This window comes from Prunus avium, chromosome 6 (genome assembly GCF_965620075.1).
Source record: "Prunus avium chromosome 6, drPruAviu1.hap1.1, whole genome shotgun sequence".
NCBI classification, from domain to species: domain Eukaryota; kingdom Viridiplantae; phylum Streptophyta; class Magnoliopsida; order Rosales; family Rosaceae; genus Prunus; species Prunus avium.
Genome location: NC_142289.1, coordinates 30,972,917 through 30,997,247, shown reverse-complemented (window position 1 = coordinate 30,997,247; position 24,331 = coordinate 30,972,917). Strand labels below are relative to the sequence as shown.

The window sequence follows — 24,331 nt, the reverse complement described above, 5'->3', positions numbered from 1 at the left end:
GAGGCGGAGGCTGAGGCGGAGGCCGAGGCTGAGGAGGTGGAGGCGGAGGCGGAGGTCGAGGCGGAGGCTGTGGCCGAGGCGGAGGCTGAGGCCAAGGCGGAGGCCGAGGCCGAGGCTGTGCAGGCTGAGGTTGAGGCCGAGGCTGTGCAGGCTGAGGCTGAGGCTCTACTCTCATTGGTTCCACCCATTCAAACAACAGACTCGTCAATAATTAAATAAATTTAACCCCCGACAAAAAAAGAAAAAGTGATTTACTCTTTCATAGAAAAACTAAAGCAGTACTCGATATAACGTTGGACTTTTTGTTATGTCTTGTACAAGTAAATATTGAGGACAGAGGGAATTGAATGCAAGAATTTGGTGAACGAGTAAATACTTTAACTGCTGAAGGATCCTTACCAATATAATTTTGGATTGATTAAAAGTGATTAATTAATATTTTTTTGTTGATAAAAGAGCGATAGTATTTTATTGATAAGATAAACAAAACAAGTACAAGGCAACTAAGGTGCTGAATATGGATACAATTTCTCTAGTTACCAAGTGCAACAAGAAGTTGAATTGATCTGGAGAGAATACGCACAACCCAACAAATGATTAAAATCTCCGAATCAACAATGACAAACACATGTACTCAAACTTGCAATAAAGATTTGTCGCACAACGACAGAAACGACAAATCTGTATCGAAAGCCAAAAGCCAAAATAAAATAAAATATGCTAAACAAAAAGAAAATCACATCAAACTTGATAAAAGCCGTAGTGATTAAGTAATTCTTGATCAAATTTCTCTAGAGTACTCTACAGAAGAGATAGACCGTCGTTGAATTTCTTTTATAAACTTTAACATGCAAAATCTATGGAAGCGAAAAGTCAATATATAGAAAACAAAAAAGTTATTTAGTCAACATTGGTGGAAATTTTTGAAAAAATGAAAGAAAACAATTGTTCGAAATTCAGGATCATATATTTGAGAGAAATACAATACAAGCCATAGAATGATGCAATTCTCAAGTTCTAATTAGGTTGTCACTCCATGATCACTCTCCTTCTTGGCATATTCTCTCGCTTTTTAGGGATACACAACAACTTCTTCAAGAGAAACTAATTTTGTAGCAGACGTTATGGAAAATCTAGATCTAGGGATCTAGGGTACACTCAGTCTCACTCTTCTACTGGGTTCTCCATTTTTTTTTTCCTTATAAAATTAAGTGTGATGTACGGAATTTAGGTATCCGACGCATATCATCCTTGTAATTTTTACTCTGGTTAAAAAAAAAAAAGTATTTACAGGAGACTCAAAAAGAAAAAATCGGTGATAAAAGCACTTGACTATCACATCCATCCTGAATAAATAAACTAAAGAAGCATGAATTCAAGGTTGTTTCCCACGACAAGCATACACAACCAATCTGTTTAAATATTAAAAGATTATGCGATGAAACAAGCTAGAAACGGATTACATACATACATACAGGGTAATGTTTTTTTTTTTTACCAGACATATACTTATATTATCGGACTCAGAATTTGAACTCCATGTTCAAGCACAAATTGCCGTAATGAAGAATTAAATTAATAGTCTAACAACATAAGCAAGTAATTGCAAGACAATTTGACAAGAGTAGATTTGAGTGGATATAAAGAAGTAGAATTAGTGAAATTATACCTCTTAAACGTTGCTTCTTGCAGCCCAAACACTGCATTAATTTACACACACACACAAAGCAGGAAACCCGTTAATCACCGGCATGCAAGAGCAGAGAGAGAAAATTCAGATAGAGAGATGGATGGTTTGGTTGACTTACGTTTCCCATTTTGCTGTGTTTTTTCTTGTCACTAGCTGGATGGAAATGGGGAGAGATATGGCAACTATATAAAGAGAGAAAAACAAATACGGATTTTTATGATTGATTAATTTGTAATTCGCCCAAACAAGGCTGATGTTTCCTCGTAAACTAATATGATGGCAGGTGGGTTGAGAGAGAGAGTGAGAGAGAGAGGGTCTTTGTTTATGTTTGGTTATGAGCACGGTCATTGTTTATATGGATCATTGACTCACTAGTAGTAGCTAGCAGCTTGGTTTCACATTCATGATTGAACTGCCCCAAATTCGGGAATTAGTACAAAATACATATTAATGTGACCGTCCAAGTTTTAGCTATGATTATGATAATGTTCATTGTTTTTTTTTTGGACCTTTTCTATTGAATTTCCTATTGAAAGGGGCGATAATATACTTGTTTGGGCGTGTTGAAAATCCACCCAATCCGAGCACTTGATGAAACGAGCAGCTTGGGGTATTGAAACTTGGCAGTCGGGTGTGGAGCTTGAAGAAGTGATGCGGCCGGTACCTAAGGATGTGGCGGCTGGGTTACGTGGCTAGGAGGATGGGCCGAGCTGCGTTCGAGCTTGGCTTGAGAAGTGCGACTGGATTATGCCCGACCGGGTTTTCAAATATAACTGGGCAGCCAAGGGAAGCTTGGGCACGGCCAGGATATGGAGCTGGGGCACAACCGGGTTTTGGAGTTCCTGGGCTTGCAAGGGAGCGGCCGGATACGTTGGAGTTCGAGGCCGGATCTGCTGGACTTGAGCGGCCGAGTTTCTTGGAATTGCGGCCGAGACTTGGAAAGCCAAGGCAAGCTGGGCTACACTCTATTGCGGCCGGGATAGCTCGAGATGTGGAGAATAGGCGGCCGAGATGTGCGACTAGGTGTTGATTGATTATTGCAACCGGGCAGCTAGAGCATCACGGCCGGGGTGTGAATGGAAGATATCGGCCGGGTATTTTGGTTTAGAGCTGTAGAATGGAGCGGCAGAAAAGTTTGGTTTCTTTACGAACTGGGCCGAAAGGGTTTTTTTTTGGTGAAAACCAAGGTATCCTCCGCGCGATTGCGGGGACTAACCCTCGAGGTACTGTCTGGCGCAAAGCGGCGACCTCTCCCAACAAAGTCTGCTCTATTCGCAAGCGTCTGGGATCGAACCCAGGACCTCTTGTTTAAAGGATCCAAGCCCCTTCCACTTGGACCAACTCCTGTTGGTGGCCGAAAGGGTTTTGAGTTGGGCATTAATTGAATTATTATATATATATATATGTATGCGTGTATAGCTAAATGAAATCAAACAACTGAATGCGGCTGGAGCCCTTTGATTGGTCTGCAAAATGGGGTTGAAGGGTTTGCATTGCAAGACAGAAACTCCAATTGCCTTTTACATATATATTATAATATATATATATATATATATGTAAGGAGTATTTCGGCTGGGCTGTTTTTAGAGTTGGCAAGGTCTTTTCTAGTTGCCCACTTTATATGCAGCTGCCCACTTATATATATATATATATATATATAAATGAGAAAGAAGATTAAATGAAGTCTTCCTTGGCCGACTAAGGGCTCGTTTGGGAGTGCTTCTTTCCGAAGCGCTTATGCTAGTAGCGCTTATGCCAGTAGCACTTATGACATAAGTGCTTCTACAAAGAAGCAGTTTGTCGTTTGGATGTCACATTTAAAAGTACTTTTACACTACATAAAAGCGTTTTTTATATTTTGTTGAGTGTTTGGCTAACACAGTAAAAGCGCTTTTAAAAGTACTTTAAAAAAAATTTAAAGAATCCCAAAATATTATAATAAACACAGGAAATAAAAATTCATAAGATCCCAAAATAAAAACATGACTTAAAAAAGTATGAAATTCCCAAAATAAATTCATAGAAAATCTAAAATAACAACACAATCTGTAGACATAAGTGAGACTCAAGAGGATATAAAAAAAAACCTAGAAAAAGTTTGAGGAAAGATGAGGTTTGCAGCAACAGCATGAAAGGAAATCCAAGTTCCAACAACCAAATTGTCCCCTGCATACTTTGATGTGTAAAAGTTTAGTAGACATGTGGGCGGAATATATGAAATTAAAAAGGAATTGGCAAGAACCACCTCAAAATTTTGAATAACACTGTTGGGAAGCTCGTAAATAAGAACAATACAAGAAGAAAGGAAATGACTTTGCTTTGGTCATCATTAAGAGAAAAAGAGAGAGAAAAAGAAAGAAAGGGAGGATATTTTGGCATTTAAAAAAATTAAATATAGGTATTTTTGGCATTTTAAAAGTTTCATTAAAGGGAGCCAAGTGCTTCCCTTGTTTTTGTCCTACAACGCTTTTAAGAAGAAGCACCTTTCAACTGCTTCTTCCAAAACCACTCCAAGTGCTTTTGGATCTCACCCAAAGCGCTTTTGCAATTTTTGCCAAACACCATTTTTAAAAGACAGAAGCGCTTTTGCCCATTTAGAAGCGCTTTTCGCTGCTTCAAAAGCACTCCCAAACGAGCCCTAATTCTAGGATGCCAAGAATTCAAACGTCATGGGCATCCTCGTGTCATGCCAAGAGATCAAAGGTCTTAGCCCAAGACACCGATTCGAGCCCAGAATTTTCGGAGGATTATATGCACGTGACAAAGGCTTTGCAAGGAAAGAAATAAAGGAATTTGATAGTAACTCCGAATGTTCCAAAACAAGGAAGAATCAAGCATGTCAGAATATCTCAATCAATGCAACCCCACGGATTTAGGAGGGTTTCGAAAGGAAAGATTTTAAAGAAGAGTTGACATTGGCCATTCAATGGCCAGCCCATGGGCTGACGAGTGCCCTATATAAACCTCATCAAACGAAGAGAAGACACACAACATCAGACAGACAAACCTATCTTTCGTCTCGCACTTTTCTTTTCCTAGACTTAGGATTTTATTTTCAAGCACCTAGTGTAGCGAGTTCTTCCTTTTTCTAGTGTAAGTTTCAATTCTTGTTCAATTTATATTTTCGTGTTATTTAGATTCAAGTTTATTTCCATTGCTTTGCTCTTCATTGTTATCGCACTTCAATTAAGTTCAATTTCAAGTCTATTTTATTTTATCGTTCTTATTGTTCTTATCGCTTTTATTTTCATTCTCGCTTTATTTATCGCTTTGATTTATTTTATCGCACTTCAATTCTTGTCTTTACGTTTATAAGCACGTTTAGTTTAATTGCACTATTTTTACTTAAAACCCTAAAAATCATAAAAACATCCGTACGAAACCTAACCATCCTCGAGCCCGAGGAAGTGAAAGAACCTAGGCCAAGAGGAGGTTCCTTGCTTGGCCGATCAATCGTTTGATCAGAAGTTAGAAGCGCAACACATCCATCTACTCACATTCCATTCAAGCCCAAATTCGGGGCTTGGTGGTGGCACGCCCCGCATCCAAAAGAAGAAGGACCAAAAACTCCTTCAGTTGGCCTACCCGGCCGAAAAGAGGGAAACAATACTAAACTCACACACACTACACGGATGCTAGGATTCGAACCCAGAAATTCGTTGTGTTTTGACTCACCATATGATGCGGGAAGATGGAAGAGGAACCAAGGGTTGTGTTTAGGGGTGTGTTGCATTCCTAAAAGGACACAAATTAATGTGCAAACAACCAATTAAAAATACCCGCAAGTGCACGAATCTAATGAAGTATAGATTATGTAAGTACGGGGTCGATCCCACGAAGAACTTGTCGGCTTCCTATAAGTTCTAGTTTGAGTACGTAAAGAACACTTATTTAACACACCACAAATCCACAAATGCAAATTGGAAACTAAAAAAGAGTAAAGAAATGTAAAAGAAATGAAACAACACAAGAAACCAAAGAAAAACAGAAACAGTACTTTCAATCACCCTTTTATCACCTATTTATCACCTGTGAACAGTGCCGTGAACAGTGAAAATGAACAGTGACGACCGGTCGTGAACAGTGACGACCGGTCGTTTTTGGACAGATTCATGTGCGACCGGTCTCCTGAACAGTAACGACCGGTCGTTTTTGGGCAGATTCGTTTCTCTGTTTTTCCAGTTTCGACCTCTGTCCAGTGTTTTGCCTATAACTTTCCAACCGTTTATCCAAATTTCACGTTCTTTATACGGTTGGATTCAGCACACAAAAACGAAGAACACAACGCGGACCAAAAGTCCAAAACAGTTACGAAAATAAACAGAATGTAGTAAACAAGACACACAACGTATCAAACACACAACTCACACACACATTGGGGGGGGGGGGGGGGGGGTTTGGTTTGGTTGAAGTGACCTATTTCTATTGCATGAAAGTAAATGGACCTTGAAATTAAATGAGAATGGCAGAGATGAATTATCAAATTGTGAAATTAAAATGTAACAAACACTAGGGTTTCGGAATCCACCCTAAACAATTCTACCCATGTTCATGGATACTCAAGTCATGAACTCTAAACGTATTGATGAAGATGTTCGCAATCAAGACCATGGGTCGTGGCTCAAGACGCATTGATTCTCTCTAATATACGTAAAGTGCATGGTTCGTGCTACAATACTTGTGCCCTCCCCATAACCGAACCTAGGTATGGTTCGTACTTCGATTCAATTACAAGGAAAACCCATTAAGTTCAAAGAGAATATGAACATCACAAGAATCCTAATAGCATGGTGTTTACATTAGGTATTCAAGAAACCAATTCACATGGATGGTTCTTACTCCATCCATTTATTGCTTAGGAAAACATGAAGATACACATAATCCCAACAACCTCAAGAAGCATGCTTTCAAAGGTAATCAATCAAGGAAAACACACATCAAGGATAGATTAATTTGGTGAATTGGAATTCATCAATTGTTGTCAAGAAACCAATTCACATGATGCTCTCTTAAACAAGTTCAATCATTTGTTGCTAATTAGAAATTATGTTCTTGGTTATTGTTGTGTAGATACAGCTGCACCAAAATGGATTAAGCTGCATCCTCAACTTGTGATACTCGCAAGTGCACGAGCCGTTCGGTAGTATAGCGTATGTAAGTGCGAGGTCGATCCCACGAGGATTGGTGATTGAATGATCCAATTCATTTCCCTACACAAAATACCAATGAAAAAGAAAGGAAATAAATACAACAAGAAAGAAAGAAAATAACTAACTCAAGCAGATAAGTTCCCAAGTTCAATTTAGATTAATGGATTGATTCTAGCTAAAGTATGATTAAGCCATGGTGTGTGGTCATAACCTTGTGTTCCTAATTCCCTAATTTGATCATTTGTTGTCTAACCTAAAATTAAGCATTAGGAACCCATTAAGCATAGAAGAACATTTTAAACAACCAAGTATGTATCTAATCCCTGTTGTCGAATGTCCATACATACTCTTCCTATTCATAGTTCAATTCGAATTAAAGCATGGTGTATACTCTTAATTCAAACCAAGATAGCTAACATGCAAGCCTAAATGGTGATCAATCATTCAAACTAGCATATTAACTTATAAGCATAATGAATAAGAACATGAACCATAATTGAAACTTGGAAACTAATCAAACTTGAAACTAAAGAAAAGAATTTACATAACAATGAAAATTAAAGTAGAACTTGGAAAGACTTAAAGAGAATTTCAGCACAAATATTTCATTACAACAATTGAAAACTAGAAAATGTAACTAAGAGAATTTGAGGGAGAGAAGGGAAGGGAGCTCTAGAGAAGTGTTTGAGAGCTCCCCCCCTTGGGGTGTGTTTACAAGCTTAGAGAACCTCCCTATTTATAGGCCTAGGGGAAGTGAAAATATGAATTCAATATGGCTAATGCATACAACACTTGTTTTATAAAATCTGAAATGGTTGATGCACTTGTATTAGAAAATCTGAATTGGGTGATGCACTTGTATTAGAAAATCTTGAATTGGTTGATGCACTTCACCAATAGATCCCACCAGCAGCCCTAGCTCATCTTCATGTCACCATGACCAAGCTTCCAACCAGAAATGATAGCTCATACCTAGCTCACCATGACCAAGCATCCAACCAGCACATGCTGAGGTCAGCATGACCAGCAACTTCAAGGGCTTACAACTTGGGCTAGGCTGAATCAAATGAAGACTTTAAGATGTCCATTGTGAAGTTCAGAATGTGTATGATCCAACCACACAAGTATTGGCCCAATCCAAGCTCGGAGGAGGAAGTTAAGGCCGAAACAAATTGCTAACTCAGTTTGCTCGCTGACAAAATCCATCCTGAGCATGGTTCTGTGTTTGCTAGGTGACGGACTCCAGATTTATCCAATGGGGCTGAATTTTGGATATGTTATAGTACACACCCATTGGAACAACTTTCATGACGAATGTTGCCTCATCCGAGCTATGTAGGTTGCTGAAACAAAGCTTGCAATATGACCTACGGAACTGGACTGGCAGGGGGCTGTAGCCAAAATGAGTTTGTCTTTAAGCTCTTCTTCTCTTCATCCAAATTAGGCCTTAACATGCTTGAATTGCATGAATTATGCTCTCTAAAGCCATCATTATTACCTAAAGCTCAATGAACTGAAAGATAAACACAAAAAGGATTAAAAGCACAAGTTTAACTCAAAAACATAACCAAATCATAAGCTAGAAGGGTACAAAATGATATACAATTATGAACCGATCAAATACCCCCAAACCTAGATTTTGCTAGTCCTCGAGCAAAACAACAAGAAAAACAAAGATAAAAACAAAACAAGAAGTTTAACTAGACCACTTTCGTAGGTAACTCGATTGCATTGAGCGTATGCAACAAGCCTTTAAACCTCTAGGCATCCCTAGTAGGAGGAGTTGTGTCTCCTGAGGGTTTAACAGAAACGATACCCACAAACGTTTTACTAACTCTACAAAACCAAGTGGTTAGAAAACTTATTAGATTTGTTAGTCTTTAAGCAAAATAAAAGAAACACAAAAACCAAAACAAAAATAATTACAAAAACAAAACAAAAATATAAATATAAATAAATAAATAAAAACTCAAAACCATCATTCCGAACATTTTCTGAAGAGAAATGACTCATGCACACATGACTCAAAAATTTTAACAATAAAAACTCAATTTTAGACATTATTTACAAGGCGGCAAAGTTCAAAACACAACATGCTCAAAGTGTGGTAGTGTGATAGCCAAATGTAACAAATTCCCCAATCTTAGTTTTCACACAATTTCAAAAATCATACAAAGCACAAATTCAACTTCAAATCTCACCAAAGTTGTCCTCTCACAAATGAATCACTCAGAAGAGGGCTATAATGCAACACTCAGTTATAAACATGAGATTAGAGTTAAACCATAAAGACTTAACTCGAAAATAGAAAGATGAAGAACTTGCATTAATATGATCTCAAGAAGGATGCCAAACACTTAAAAGTAGAAAAATAAATGCAATTCATCCACATGACATTTAAGATCAATTTAGGTCTTTAGCATAGGTTGTAATGGGGCCAAGGGTGTAAGGTGAGTAAGAAATGAAGGGTATGGATAAAACAAAGTCCAAGAAACTCAAAATATAAGAGCATAAAACAATTGTTTACAAGACTTCGAATCATCACGATTAGATTTTTTCTTTTACACGATCAAAACTCCTTATACCTTCATTTACAATTATTCATACTCCTTTCCTTGAATTGAACAAACACCAATTTATTTAGAAGGCCCAAAAATGAAACCCAAAAATGAAATTTCATTCAACCACCACTTAATCACAATTTTTCTCTTTTCTTTTCTTTTCTTTCACCAATTGAGTGAATTTTTTTTTTCTTTATGTAATATCCCTTCCCAAACTTAGCATGAAAAACACATCCGAATTAGAGCTCATGAGTTCCTTAGAAAGGTAAATTCTTGTTTTTCGGGCTAAGGCGAGGAAATATAATTGGTAAAATGAAAGAAAAGGTTTACATGTAGGCTCAAAATGGTAAACAATGGAAAATCATGCTTAAGCATGCATAAGGTTAGCTTGAAAGGCACAAACGATCCAAAGAAGGCCTTAATATCACTTCTTAAAATGTCATGAAGTCAAATTGCATAAGAATGAATGACTTTTAAGTGATCAACCAAATCAATGAATAATGAGATCAAACAACAACTTTGATGACAAGAAAATAAGAGTATGTGTATAACACTCATGAAATGAAGCACAAGGCTCAAAAGCTCACATTATATGGTTATATAAGTCTAATTTATGCTTGATACAATTCTTTGGGTCATGCAAATCCTTTAATTGGAGAATTATGAAACAAATGGCAAGTGCAAAGAAGGTTTCGAACATGTCATGCTAGAATGATGCCAAATTAATTATATATATATATTTTTTTACAATAAAAATTTACAAGGAAAAAAATAATAATAAATAAATAAAATTTAATTTTCATTTAAGTCATGCAAACATTTATCACAATCTCATCAAATGTGTTCGGAAAGTGAATAAAATCAAAATCAAAATAAAATAAAAATAAAAATAAAAATAAAAGCAAGACTTAAACAAAATAAAGTAAAAATAAAAACAAGCAAATAAAAAAAAATTAAATTAAATTAAGGAAAAACCAATTTTACATGCTAAACTCCAATACCCCCAAACCTAGAAATGAACATTGTCCTCAATGTTTAAAAATTAGCCACAACCAATGTCATAACAACAAATGAAGGGTATTAAAGCAAATAAAAATCACAAAACATACAAAAATAAAATAAAACAATTACAAAATAAAAATTACAAAACAAACAATCAAATAAAATAAAATAAAATAAATAAATAAAAAAACACGAAACAGTAAAACACTCAAAACAGTAAGCCCTAACAGATAGTCTTACACAAACTGAAACCCAAACAATTGAAAGCCCAACCAAAAAGAAAGTTAACCCACCTTGAAACCTAACAACGGTGAAAACCTAACCCACAATGAAATCTGAAGCCCACACGTTTGTTATTATTATTATTATTTTTTTTTTATTTAAATAAAATGAAACTTGAATTGGGAGCGCGAAGGCGGGATTTCTGAAAAGAAAGTGTGTGGTCCCTGATGCCTTGGTTCCTGGGAAGTCACGGGCAGAAAGCAGGAGCCACGTGTCGACGCATAGAGGCGCCGCATATCCACAAGCGAAAATTACGGGCTCATGGAAAGGCGCGACAACTTTGCTGAACGCGTCCGTTCAGACAAAGCAAGTCGTGACAAATGTGTTGGAAACGGTTGGAAAGTGAGAAGGTTGTGGGACTCGAGGAACGCTGGATATTCAGAAAACGCTTAGACGCTGCAACGGCTAGGGTTTGTTTGTCAAAGACTACATCTATAAGAAGGAAAAAGAAGGGAAAAAAACAAAAAACAAAAAACACACAAACTCAGAAACACAAAAGAGAAAAGAAGCAAGAAAAAGAAAAAAAAAGTGAGAAATCAAATGGCTTCTTCCTACCCCTTTTCGTTAGATCTCAACCTAGCTCCACCGACTCAGACACGAGGCCAAGCAGTAGCACCAGTATGGATGCCCTACTTTGCCTCCGCACGGGGGCCTGTGACTGTCAATGACTCAATACTCCTGGACAACGATGTTGCCATTGGAGTTTGCAGAAATTTAGTGACTCCCAAAGATATACGTGTGTTCGGGACAAGGGATGACAACCGGGTCACGAGTGATGCCCTGGCACTGAGCGTGCAGAGTACAGCATGTGTCGCAAGTTTGGGTCATCGCCTACTTGCGAAGTCCCATGAGGTAGAGGTGCTTAAAGCTCAGTTGGCGGCGGAGCGAAGTTTGGTTGAAGACTGTCAGAGTGCTATAAAAAGCTTGAAAAGGGAGAGGTCAAGGATTGTGGAGGTGAATCGACACCAGCTAGAAGTATTGCGAGACGAGAATAAAAATCTATCAAAGATGGTAGAGTTGTACTCTCGCGACATGAGAAAGCAACTGGAGGACCTAGACCGACCGGGTAAACGCAAGCAAGCGGATCGCGAGAGTAGTTACGCTCAAGCTAAGATTGCGATCTTTGGGAGCTCAAGTGATGAGCCCCAAGAGGCTGTGCGTGAAGCCCCGGAAGAGGACAGCCAGAGGGCCAAACTCAAAGCTCCTATGGTCGAGACACCGAGCGCCAAGAAGAAATGATTTCAGTTTTTATTTATTATTTAATTTTAAAGTGTATGTGTGTTTTTTTTTTCTTTAATTGGGAAATAAAAACGTTAGCTATCTCAAAGAAACGATTGACCCTAAATGTAAAGAACGACAATCAAACAAAAACACGAAGACCCAAACAAGATTTTTTATTTTTTTTATTTTTTATTTTTAGTTAAGTAAATACACAAATAATTGCTTCTTCTTTTAAGAGAAAAACTTAAGGATGACCAGTTAAGGGCCTCAGAAAACACAGCCAGGGGTTCCGGGAAGGTTGGAGGGGTCACAATGGTCCCGCTTAAAACCCTAACTTCTTAGACACCGAAGGTGTCGCCTTAAAGAACTCCTAGACACTGTATAGACTGCGGTTGCTCACTGGAGTTACCAAAAATTTAGCTCCTTCAAAGAATATCCTATGAGTTTTAAATTATACTACCTAATTAAATAAAAAACAAAATAAATAAATAAATAAATAAACTGAAATAAACACGCAATTCAAACAATAATTTAAAAGAAGAGTTGGGATTCTTGCACCAGGTGTCCAAGACGCATCTTTAATTTTGTCTCTTCTTCCAACTACATTATTAAGAAACCAGTCAAACAAGAAGAAAATAATTGAAAATAAAATAAAATAAAATAAAATAAAATAAAAACTGAAAAAGCAAAAACACAAACATCAGAAAACAGGGAGGCAAAAGTAAGTGAAAGTGTAGACATGCTCCCTTTTAAAAAAAAAACGTGCTCGCAATTTGCGCCAGAAATGAGGGGATCCGAGAGAAAAGAGCACAGGATAGCACCCTCGAGATCCGAAGTGCTTTCGGCTCCCTCATCTGCATAAGTCTATTTAAACTCATCTCGGTGAAGTAGAAGAGCACCCCGCATTTCTTCCTGCAAATTTAGAGAAAACATCAAAAAATCCAAAAACAAAACAATGGCATCCTCATGCACTCACCTTGATGATCTTAGCCTTGAACTGTCCCTTGCACCACCGAATGCGCAGATAAGGGCTCCTCAAAACCATGTCTTCCCAAACTCCACATATCATCACGGTACGGCCTCAAACTTTGCTGAGGTAATACCGAACTTTTCTGAGGCAATGCCGAACAGAGCAGCGCTGCTTGGAGGCATGATTGGCAGCAAGCTCACACCGACAGATCATCTGCATGTGGCACAGAGGTCTGACAAAGCAGCGGTGGAGGAGTCCAATAATTTAACTGTTCTCCATGCGGTCTCGGCTACCAATTTGGGTATGCGATTGCTGGCGAGAACACGGGAGTGTGCCGTGATGAGCGAGGAAATAACTTCCTTGAAGGCTATGGTGGCGGACTTGCAGAAGCGGCTCTACTGTGCCAATCAGCACGTGGAAGCACTGCAGAGAAAAAATGAGGACCATGTGGAGCTGCTGCAGATTCTGCAAGTAAGAGACAATAGAGGCATGCCATGAAGATGAAGATGAAGATGAAGAAGTTGTTTTTATTTTTAATTTACTTGAATGTTTTTTTTGTTTTTTGTTTTTTTTTGTTTTTTTTTTTTGTTTTACTTTTTTTTTTCTTTGTTTGTAATGTTTGAAATGAAATAAAAATGTGTTTTTAACACTCAGAAATAAACTAACTAACCACACCACGTAAATAAATAAACTAACCTAACAAAACAAAAAAAAGAACATAAAAGAAAACAAAGAACTTCCAAATTGATTTTTTTTTTTAATTTATTATTATTTACAACTAACTGACCACACAAAGAAAAAAAAAAAAAACAAAGAAGTTCCAAATTGCAATTTACAAGGAAAATTAAATAAAAACTCAAATTTCAATTTTTTTTTAAACTTTTTATTTTTTAATTTTTTTTATTTTTTAATTTTTAATTTTTTGTTTTGTTTTGTTTTTTTTTTTTGAAAAAAAACACACAAATATACAAGCAACTCATGGATGACCAGTTAAGGGCCTCAGAAAACACAGCCAGGGGATCCGGGAAGGTTGGAGGGGTCACAAAGGTCCCACTTAAAACCCAAACTTCTTAGACACCGAAGGTGTCGCCTAAAGAACTCCTAGACACTGTATTGACGGAGACGCTCACTGGAGTTACCACGAGTCAGCTAATATAAAAAATCTTTTTTAATTTTTTTTTAATAAAAGAAATAGAAAATTAAAATTACTGAAGTAATAACAAAACAACTAAAGAGAAAGGATTGGAATACTCCCCCTTGAAGCGATTAGGTCGAGCATGATGCATTTGGAGGTCGCGACTTCTCCCACTGCTCCACACTCCCCATTCTTATGATTGAGGTTGCCATCTCTCTCCATTTTTATTAAGCTATCAAAAATTGCTAAAACGAACACAAAAAACTTGAAACAGAATTAAAGGATTACGAAATATAAAAAAAAAAACTAAAAATGAAAAGGAAAAATCAACACATGTCCAATTCCATGCTTCAAAGCAACAAGCACCAATGGGTTGTGTAAGCTGGGACTTAAACCCAGTTCGCTTGCTTGTTGGGCAATTGTCCTTTTCTGTTGGACTACAAACACAACTTGTCCATTAACGTCATTAACTTTAAAACTTGAAATTGTTCAGTTAAGAAAAAAAAATTAAAAGTAGGAAAGCCAAATAGAATCAAACAATGTTACCGATCCCCGGCAACGGCGCCAAAAACTTGTTGTGTAGATACAGCTGCACCAAAATGGATTAAGCTGCATCCTCAACTTGTGATACTCGCAAGTGCACGAGCCGTTCGGTAGTATAGCGTATGTAAGTGCGAGGTCGATCCCACGAGGATTGGTGATTGAATGATCCAATTCATTTCCCTACACAAAATACCAATGAAAAAGAAAGGAAATAAATACAACAAGAAAGAAAGAAAATAACTAACTCAAGCAGATAAGTTCCCAAGTTCAATTTAGATTAATGGATTGATTCTAGCTAAAGTATGATTAAGCCATGGTGTGTGGTCATAACCTTGTGTTCCTAATTCCCTAATTTGATCATTTGTTGTCTAACCTAAAATTAAGCATTAGGAACCCATTAAGCATAGAAGAACATTTTAAACAACCAAGTATGTATCTAATCCCTGTTGTCGAATGTCCATACATACTCTTCCTATTCATAGTTCAATTCGAATTAAAGCATGGTGTATACTCTTAATTCAAACCAAGATAGCTAACATGCAAGCCTAAATGGTGATCAATCATTCAAACTAGCATATTAACTTATAAGCATAATGAATAAGAACATGAACCATAATTGAAACTTGGAAACTAATCAAACTTGAAACTAAAGAAAAGAATTTACATAACAATGAAAATTAAAGTAGAACTTGGAAAGACTTAAAGAGAATTTCAGCACAAATATTTCATTACAACAATTGAAAACTAGAAAATGTAACTAAGAGAATTTGAGGGAGAGAAGGGAAGGGAGCTCTAGAGAAGTGTTTGAGAGCTCCCCCCCTTGGGGTGTGTTTACAAGCTTAGAGAACCTCCCTATTTATAGGCCTAGGGGAAGTGAAAATATGAATTCAATATGGCTAATGCATACAACACTTGTTTTATAAAATCTGAAATGGTTGATGCACTTGTATTAGAAAATCTGAATTGGGTGATGCACTTGTATTAGAAAATCTTGAATTGGTTGATGCACTTCACCAATAGATCCCACCAGCAGCCCTAGCTCATCTTCATGTCACCATGACCAAGCTTCCAACCAGAAATGATAGCTCATACCTAGCTCACCATGACCAAGCATCCAACCAGCACATGCTGAGGTCAGCATGACCAGCAACTTCAAGGGCTTACAACTTGGGCTAGGCTGAATCAAATGAAGACTTTAAGATGTCCATTGTGAAGTTCAGAATGTGTATGATCCAACCACACAAGTATTGGCCCAATCCAAGCTCGGAGGAGGAAGTTAAGGCCGAAACAAATTGCTAACTCAGTTTGCTCGCTGACAAAATCCATCCTGAGCATGGTTCTGTGTTTGCTAGGTGACGGACTCCAGATTTATCCAATGGGGCTGAATTTTGGATATGTTATAGTACACACCCATTGGAACAACTTTCATGACGAATGTTGCCTCATCCGAGCTATGTAGGTTGCTGAAACAAAGCTTGCAATATGACCTACGGAACTGGACTGGCAGGGGGCTGTAGCCAAAATGAGTTTGTCTTTAAGCTCTTCTTCTCTTCATCCAAATTAGGCCTTAACATGCTTGAATTGCATGAATTATGCTCTCTAAAGCCATCATTATTACCTAAAGCTCAATGAACTGAAAGATAAACACAAAAAGGATTAAAAGCACAAGTTTAACTCAAAAACATAACCAAATCATAAGCTAGAAGGGTACAAAATGATATACAATTATGAACCGATCAGTTATCTTACACAACTTCTCAACTTTAGCTACATGCATACAACCTAAGGTGATTAAGCAAAGGAAGCAAACACATATCATAAGATTCAATTAGTGAATGGGGTTCATCAACAACATCTAGAAATTCATACACTCAAAGCATCAAAACAATAAGGTATTCATGTTTAGGGCTTCAACCTAAGCCCTAGCTATGGAGTTTAGTTCCTCATACTTATTTCAAATACAAACTCAAAACAAAACTAGAAAGAAGTTACAGATTTTGTGAACATGGGAGCTCAAGGTCTTCAATGGTGGAAATCTCTTCCACTTCTTGCTTTGTTGCCCTTGTCTTCCTCCTTGAGCTCCCTAGCTCCAAGCTTCATCTCCAGCTCCAAAATCTCTACAAATTGTGGAATTGATAGAATGATTTCAAAATGGCTAATGCTCTTTGTACTCCTCTCTCCTCCTTTCCAGCTTTTCCAAAATATCTTTTAATATAAAACAATTACTTTTGTTAAAGCTTTAAGCCTTGTCTCCTTGCCATGATGGGCTCTTTTGTTATTGTCTTCACCAAGATGCTCTTTGTTTCAGATAATATCTCTCATTTACTAAGGTAATTTCTTGTTACCAAGTGTTATGGTAACAAGAAGAATCAAGATGACACAATGGAGGTAAAAGCTGGCCAATTTCGGATTTCCAGAGCTGTGGTAACATGCTGGATTGGTTGGATAGGCAATACTTGTCCAATGGAGCTCAAATTTGGATATGTTGTAGTCAACATCCATTGGAACAAGTTTCATGAAGATCTTCACCTCATCCGAGCACCAGAGCATGCTGATCCAAGGCCAAGAAGTTGACCTACGAAAATGAACAAAATCAGAATTTATAACCAATAATGCACTTTTAGCTCATTTTCATTCTAACCAAGGTAAAATCTAAGAAAACACAAAAAGGAAGTAAAAAGCTATAAAATGTCAAGAACTAACTCAAAATAATAGGTGAATAACATGAAAAATCATGTGTAAAAATGAACCGAACAAACTTCCCAAACTTATCTTTTGCTAGTCCTCGAGCAAAACAGAAACTAAAACAAGACTCGAAACAAAACTTTCCGAACACTTTCCAAAGAGAGAGCGACTCATGCAAATGACTTAAAAGTTTTCACAACAAAAACTCAGTTTAGACATCATTCACAAGGCAGCAGAGTTCAAAACACAACATGCTCAAAGTGTAGTAGTGTGATGGCCAAATGAAACTCATTCTCCAATTTCAGTTTTCACACAACTTCAAAAATCATACCATGCACAAATGTAACTTCAAATCTCACCAAAGTTGTCCTCTCACAAATGAATCACTCGGAAGAGGGTTACAATGCATCACTCAATAGTAAATATGAGAATAGAGTTAAACCATAAGGGACTTAACTCAAAATTAGCAAGATGAAAAACATGCATGAATATGATCTCAAGAAGGATGCTAAACACTTAAAAGCTGAAAAATGTGTGCAAATCAACCACATGACATTTAGGATCAATTTAGGTCTTTATTATAGGTTGTAATGGGGCTAAGGGTGCAAGGTGAGTAAGAAATGAAGGATATGGATACAACAAAGTCCAAGGAACTCACAATGTAAGAGCATATAATCGTTGACTAAAAGACTTTGAAACATCACGCTTGAGATTTTCACTCATTTTTTGGTGATCAAATAGACCACAAAGCCTTATACCTCCATTAATTATGATTCACACTCCTTCCTTCCATTCGAACAACCAAGAAACATGGAATTGAATTTGAGACCATTGCCACTTAACCACAACTTTTTTCTTTTCTTTCACCCTTTGAGTGAAGTACTCTCTTTTTTCTTTTTTTTCTTTTTTTCTTTTTATTTTTTTTTATTTTTTAATAACCCTTCCCAAACTTAGTATGAAAAACACATCTAAATTAAAGCTCACGAGTTCCTTAGAAAGGTAAATTCTTGTTTTTTAGGCTAAGGCTAGAAGTAATAATTGGTTACTTGAAAGAAAAGGCATACATATAGGCTCAAGGTGGTTAACAATGGAAAATCATGCTTAAGCATGCATAGGGTTAGCTTGAAAGGCACAAACGGTCCAAAGAGGGCCTTAATATCATTTCTCAAATGTCATGAAATCAAATTGCACAAGAATAAGTGACTTTTAAGTGCTCAACCAAATCAATGAATAATGAGATCAAACAACAACTCAGATGACAAGAAAAATAAGAATATGTGTATAACACTCATGAATTGAAGCACAAGGCTCAAAGCTCACATTATATGGTTATACAAGTCTAATTCATGCTTGATACAATTCTTTGGATCATGCAAGTCCCTCAACTAGAGAATTATGAGACAAATGGCAAGTGCATAGAGGGTTTCAAACATATCATGCTAGAACGATGCCATTTAGTGAATAACAAATTTTTTTTTTTTTAATTTTTTTTTTTTTACACAAAATTTTCAATCAAGTCATGTAAACATTCATCACAATCTCATCATAAATGTCCGGAAAGTGACTTAAGAACAAAAAGACTCAAAACAGAAAAGAAAACAAAATAAAAGAAAGTAAGAATTTAAGTGAAACGAAAAAGACTTGCTATCCCTTCCCAAACTTAGAAATAAACATTGTCCTCAATGTTAAAGAATTTAGGCATCAACAATGTTATAACAAGAAATAAAGGGATAAAAGTGTTGCATTCCTAAAAGGACACAAATTAATGTGCAAACAACCAATTAAAAATACCCGCAAGTGCACGAATCTAATGAAGTATAGATTATGTAAGTACGGGGTCGATCCCACGAAGAACTTGTCGGCTTCCTATAAGTTCTAATTTGAGTACGTAAAGAACACTAATTTAACACACCACAAATGCACAAATGCAAATTGGAAACTAAAAATGAGTAAAGAAATATAAAAGAAATGAAACAACACAAGAAACCAAAGAAAAACAGAAACAACACTTTCTATCACCCTTTTATCACCTATTTATCACATGTGAACAGTGCGACCGGTTGTGAACAGTGAACAAAATCAGAATTTATAACCAATAATGCACTTTTAGCTCATTTTCATTCTAACCAAGGTAAAATCTAAGAAAACACAAAAAGGAAGTAAAAAGCTATAAAATGTCAAGAACTAACTCAAAATAATAGGTGAATAACATGAAAAATCATGTGTAAAAATGAACCGAACAGGGTGGTAGAAATCCACCCGGGCACGAGAGTTGGTCGGGATAGAGTTGAAGGTGCGGCTGGGCAGATCTGGAAGGCCTTGAAAGTGGCGGGGCAGGTTTGGAAAAATGTGGCCGGGCTCGAAATGGGTTTATGCGGCCGGACTTTTGTTGCCCAAGGAAATGCGCCCAGCTTTTCTCGAATGGATGCGGCTGGAGCTTGTTGTTTGATCTCCAAAGTTGGGCCAAAAGGGTTTTTTTAAGTTGGAGGCTTGATTGACCTATTATATATACATACATATTATATTATGTTAATATAATATAATGCTATGGCGGGAATCAAACATATATATGTATTAATATATGTGTATTTGGGCAAAAAAGTGCGGCTGATGGCTGGGCTGTCATTGCCCTATTTTATATATATGCATATATGGGCATATGGAGTTGAATGGCGGCCGAATAAAGCTGGTGCTTTAAGAAATTTTGCAAATTGGGGCTGAAAGGGCTTTGTTGAAAGCTTAATATTATATATGTAATATATAGATGTGGCTGGAGCACCAATTGCAAACTGGCCTCCAAAATTGGGGCTGTAGGATAAAAACAAGCTGATATATATAATTATGTTTATATATATGAATGCAATTAGTTGGTGCTCTAGGAACTTTTTCGAAATGGGCAAACTGTTTGGAATGCCTGCGGCCGGAATTTAATTTGCATTATCTGATATTGCATTTATTTTATAGTATTATATATATAAATACAATTGTTTTGAAACTTGCATGTTGGCCTGAGCTTTCCTAGTCCTATTATATATTATATAATATATATATATATATAGAATTTAGTCTATATTATATGGATGGCAATATAGGAGAAATCGGATGCCCAAGTTCTAAGCCATCAATTTCAAGCCCAGATTTTCGGAAGATTATATGCACATGATGGAGGCTTCACAAGGAAAGAAATCAAGGGATTTTTTTATAGTAACTCCGAGTGTTCCAAAACAAGGAAGAATCAAGCATGTCAAAATATCAATGCAATCCTACGGATTTTGGGGGGCCTTGGAAGGAAAGAAGTTTTAAAAGAGCTGACCTTTGGCCATTCAATGGCCAGCCCATGGGCTGACGAGTGCCCTATATAAACCTTGCTCAATGAAGACATCAGACACACAACATCAGACAAACAAACCTATCTTTCGTCTCGCACTTTTCTTTTTCTAGACTTAGGATTTTATTTTCAAGCACCTAGTGTAGCGAGTTCTTCCTTTTTCTAGTGTAAGTTTCAATTCTTGTTCAAGTTATATTTTCGTGTCATTTAGATTCAAGTTTATTTCCATTGCTTTGCTTTTCATTGTTATCGCACTTTAATTAAGTTCAATTCCAAGTCTATTTTATTTTATCGTTCTTATTGTTCTTATCGCTTTTATTCAATTCTTGCTTTATTTATCGCTTTGATTTATTTTATCGCACTTTAATTCTTGTCTTTACGTTTATACGCACATTTAGTTTAATTGCATTATTTTTACTTAAAACCTTAAAAATCATAAAAACATCCGTACGAAACCTAACCATCCTCGAGCCCGAGGAAGTGAAAGAACCTAGGCCAAGAGGAGGTTCCTTGCTTGGCCGATCAATCATTTGATCAGAAGTTAGAAGCGGTTTATAGCACGGAGTATCTTAACACTTTTAATAGGTGTATTGTGGGCTTGGAGAAGTTGGAAGTGGTTTATAGCACGGAGGATGATACGTTGATGTTGTTGGCATCGTTGCCTCTGTTCTATGAACACTTCCGGAAGACGTTGATGATTGGCAAGAGCACTCTCAATTTTGAGGAGGTGTTGCAAAACTTGGTGCATCACGGGTTGGCTCAAAATTCTGGAGATAGCTCTCAAGGTACAGGTCTATTAACATGAACCGGAGAACGGGGCCGTTCAAGCAAGTGCAAGGGCAAGAAAGGCAATGGGAGGAATCCAAAATTCAAGGACAATGAAGGGTGCTTCAAGTGTGGTTCTACGGAATATTGAAAGTGGGATTGTCTGGTATGTAAGGAGAAGCGGAACAAGATGAAGAATGTCGAAAGTTCAAGTGTAGCCAATGATGAACTTTTGACGGTTACGGAAAATAAGCATAACGAGGACGTTGTGGTAAGTTCTTTGAGTAAGGGTTCTGCTTCAATTTGAATTTTAGATTCCGGATGCTCTTATCATGTGTGTTCAAATATAAGTCTATTTGATACATATGAGGAAAGGAAGGGTAGCCCTATGTTGGGGAGACAAATCAAGTTGTGCTGTTTTGGGCATGGGAACAGTGAATATCAAGATGCAAGGTAAAGTTGTTAGGAGCCTTAGTGAGGTAAGACATGTACGGGCACCAAGAAGGAATCTTATTTCCCTTGGCGTTCTAGATAGAGAAGGGTATTCATAAAAGGATAAATAAGGGAAGATCTTAGTTACACAAGGTTCAGTGGTGATTATGGGGGGGGGGGGGAGATTCAACTTAACAACGTTTATTACATTTTTTTTGGGAGGGGGGGGGGGGGGGGGTACAATTGCAAGTGGAGCAGAAAATTCTACCAGGGAGGTGTTTTGTTCCAAAGAAAAGTGGCCAAGAAATCTTACTATCAAGGAACCAGTGTAACGGAAAGAATCTACAGGTTTGCTCAAGACTAGTTGGGCAAGGAAGGTTAATCAAGGTTCTGTGATTAACAGTTCATCATCAAGGGTGCTTGATTTCAAATGTGTAGAAGTGCAGAGTCGAAGGATAAGGTTCACAATGGTGAAGTCAAGAGAAGGGATGATGGGGAGAATGTTGTCGGGTCGGTGGCAATCGAAAAGATACTTCTTACCAAAGTGGTCATGGAAGGGACTCCAAGGCGGGTGGAGTTTAACATAAGGGTTGAAGAATATGGGCATCAACAATAAACTCACAAAGGGGTTCTACTTGAGGTGGAGCCTTCATCACAAGCAAGGTCTGGGCCCAAGGAATCCATCAAACCGTCCCAAGGGTTTGGATGGAAGGACAAGGTAGATTCAACTACATTTCGGAGTACTTTTGGGAACATGAAGCGGGAAGGTTGGATGGGTGCTTAAATGAAAACGAAGGAGTTAGTTTATGAATCCAATAGCAAAGTTGGGGGCTGCGTGGGGGTTTATAGAACAAGGGTTGATATGCGGTTGGCATATCAAGGCATGTCAAGAATTCAAGGTTCCAAGAAGGCGAGGAACAAGGAGTTCGACATAGGGGATCTCTCTACTATACAAGAGATTTGGGTTGCCCAAATTTAGCATTGTGTGGAGCACCTCCACACCTAAGGTGCGTTGAGGCAAGAGGTTTCTTGCCATGGCGGAGCTCTTGGAAATTACTAGACTTGTTTCCAGGACGTTGAAGATGTTCTAAATGGTCAACAATTGTTCACGGGTGATTGATGGTTTGCTAAGGTGGAGATTGTTGTGTTTTGGCTCATAATATGATGTGGGAAGAAAGAAGAAGAACCAAGGGCTGCAAGGAGGAGCAGCAGGAAGAGGAGAAGAAGTTCCATGATAAAGCTACGATTGTAGGCGACTGGTTGCCACGGCTTGGCTACCTGTCGCCGTTGGCCAGGCGACCAGTCGTTTTTGGTAGAGAGCTTAGGATGATTTGTTGCTCCAAAGCGACTTGTCGTCGGGTTTGGATGACCGGTTGTCGCGTGAAAAGTGCTACACGTTGTTTGACGTTTTTGGTGTGTTTGACTTGGTTTTCCTATTATTTTGGGGTTTTCTAGCCTAATTTAATATGGTTTTGGTTTTCTATTTCTAGTGAAGTTGTAGCAAAAGTCCTGTGCATTATAAATAGGACTTTTAAGGCTAGGTTAAATAAGATGAGAAGAAAGGAGAATTCAAGAGTGAATTTTCAAGGGAGAAACACCAGACAGAATTCAAGGGTGTATTCTTGAGTGTTTACAAGGGCATTAAAGGGTTTGAGCAAGAGTGAGAGAAAAGAGTGTTAGATTTCTTACGAGAGTTAAGGGGGCTCAAGATTGTAACCAAAATTGTTCTTACATACTAGTGAATTTCTCGGGTGGATCACCAAGAGGACGTAGGCACTATGCTGAACCTCTATAAATCTTAGTGTTCTTGTGTGTTTTCTTTCTCTCTTCGGTGTGCATGTGTTTTATTCTCAAAGGGGTTTGTGTGTGTGTGTGTGTACGTGTCATCACATAGTTCATCAATGACAAGGTCTTGGAGTGTTTTCACATAACATACCTTGTTTAGGGAAGCAATTGTTCCAAACCACTACACCAATGGGTCCTTTGCTGATAAGGGTCATTGGTTGTTTTAAACATTGTGCCTGATTTTTTTATTTATTTATTATTTTTTAAAGCTATAGATAATTTGTAACCATTTGGCAGGAAGGCCAATTTTTACAGTCAACATAATTTGGTCGCATCCGCGTCAATTTGTTCACGTAAACAAAAAAAAGAAGAAGCAAAAAATGATACATATTATATCATGTTTGTGCTGAAATAATGTTCATTATGATTCATTGACAATACATAATCAGCAATACAACTCAAAATAAAACATAAATTGATCTCACGTCTCAATCATCTTTTTCAAGCATCTTTTCATGATGACCTCTAATAACGGTTCATCAAGTGAAAAGTTCACAACTTTGAGCACGCCCGCATTTTCCATTGTTCGTATTATCAAATCCATCCCCAACACATTCTATATAAGCAAAGAAATAGTTCTAGCTTGGACATTTTTACCCTTAATTTCGACACATCTACCAAGCGTTGCATTTCTGATAAATTATTTTCTGTAACTTTGTTGCAAGCTCTAACTACCTCCTTTAATTTTCAAAAAATGATGCTTCACCCTAGAGTATGACTCT

At 37.4% G+C, this 24,331-nt stretch overlaps 1 long non-coding RNA gene across 1 annotated transcript; it reads right to left on the bottom strand.

Moving 5' to 3' along the window:
- Window positions 1–1,988, bottom strand: LOC110755410 (uncharacterized). Its single transcript, XR_002526481.2, has 3 exons — window positions 1,809–1,988; window positions 1,670–1,700; window positions 1–165 (listed from the first exon to the last, which is right to left on the bottom strand). It is a non-coding gene; the product is annotated as an uncharacterized LOC110755410 (long non-coding RNA).
- Between the last annotated feature and the right edge of the window lie 22,343 nt (window positions 1,989–24,331).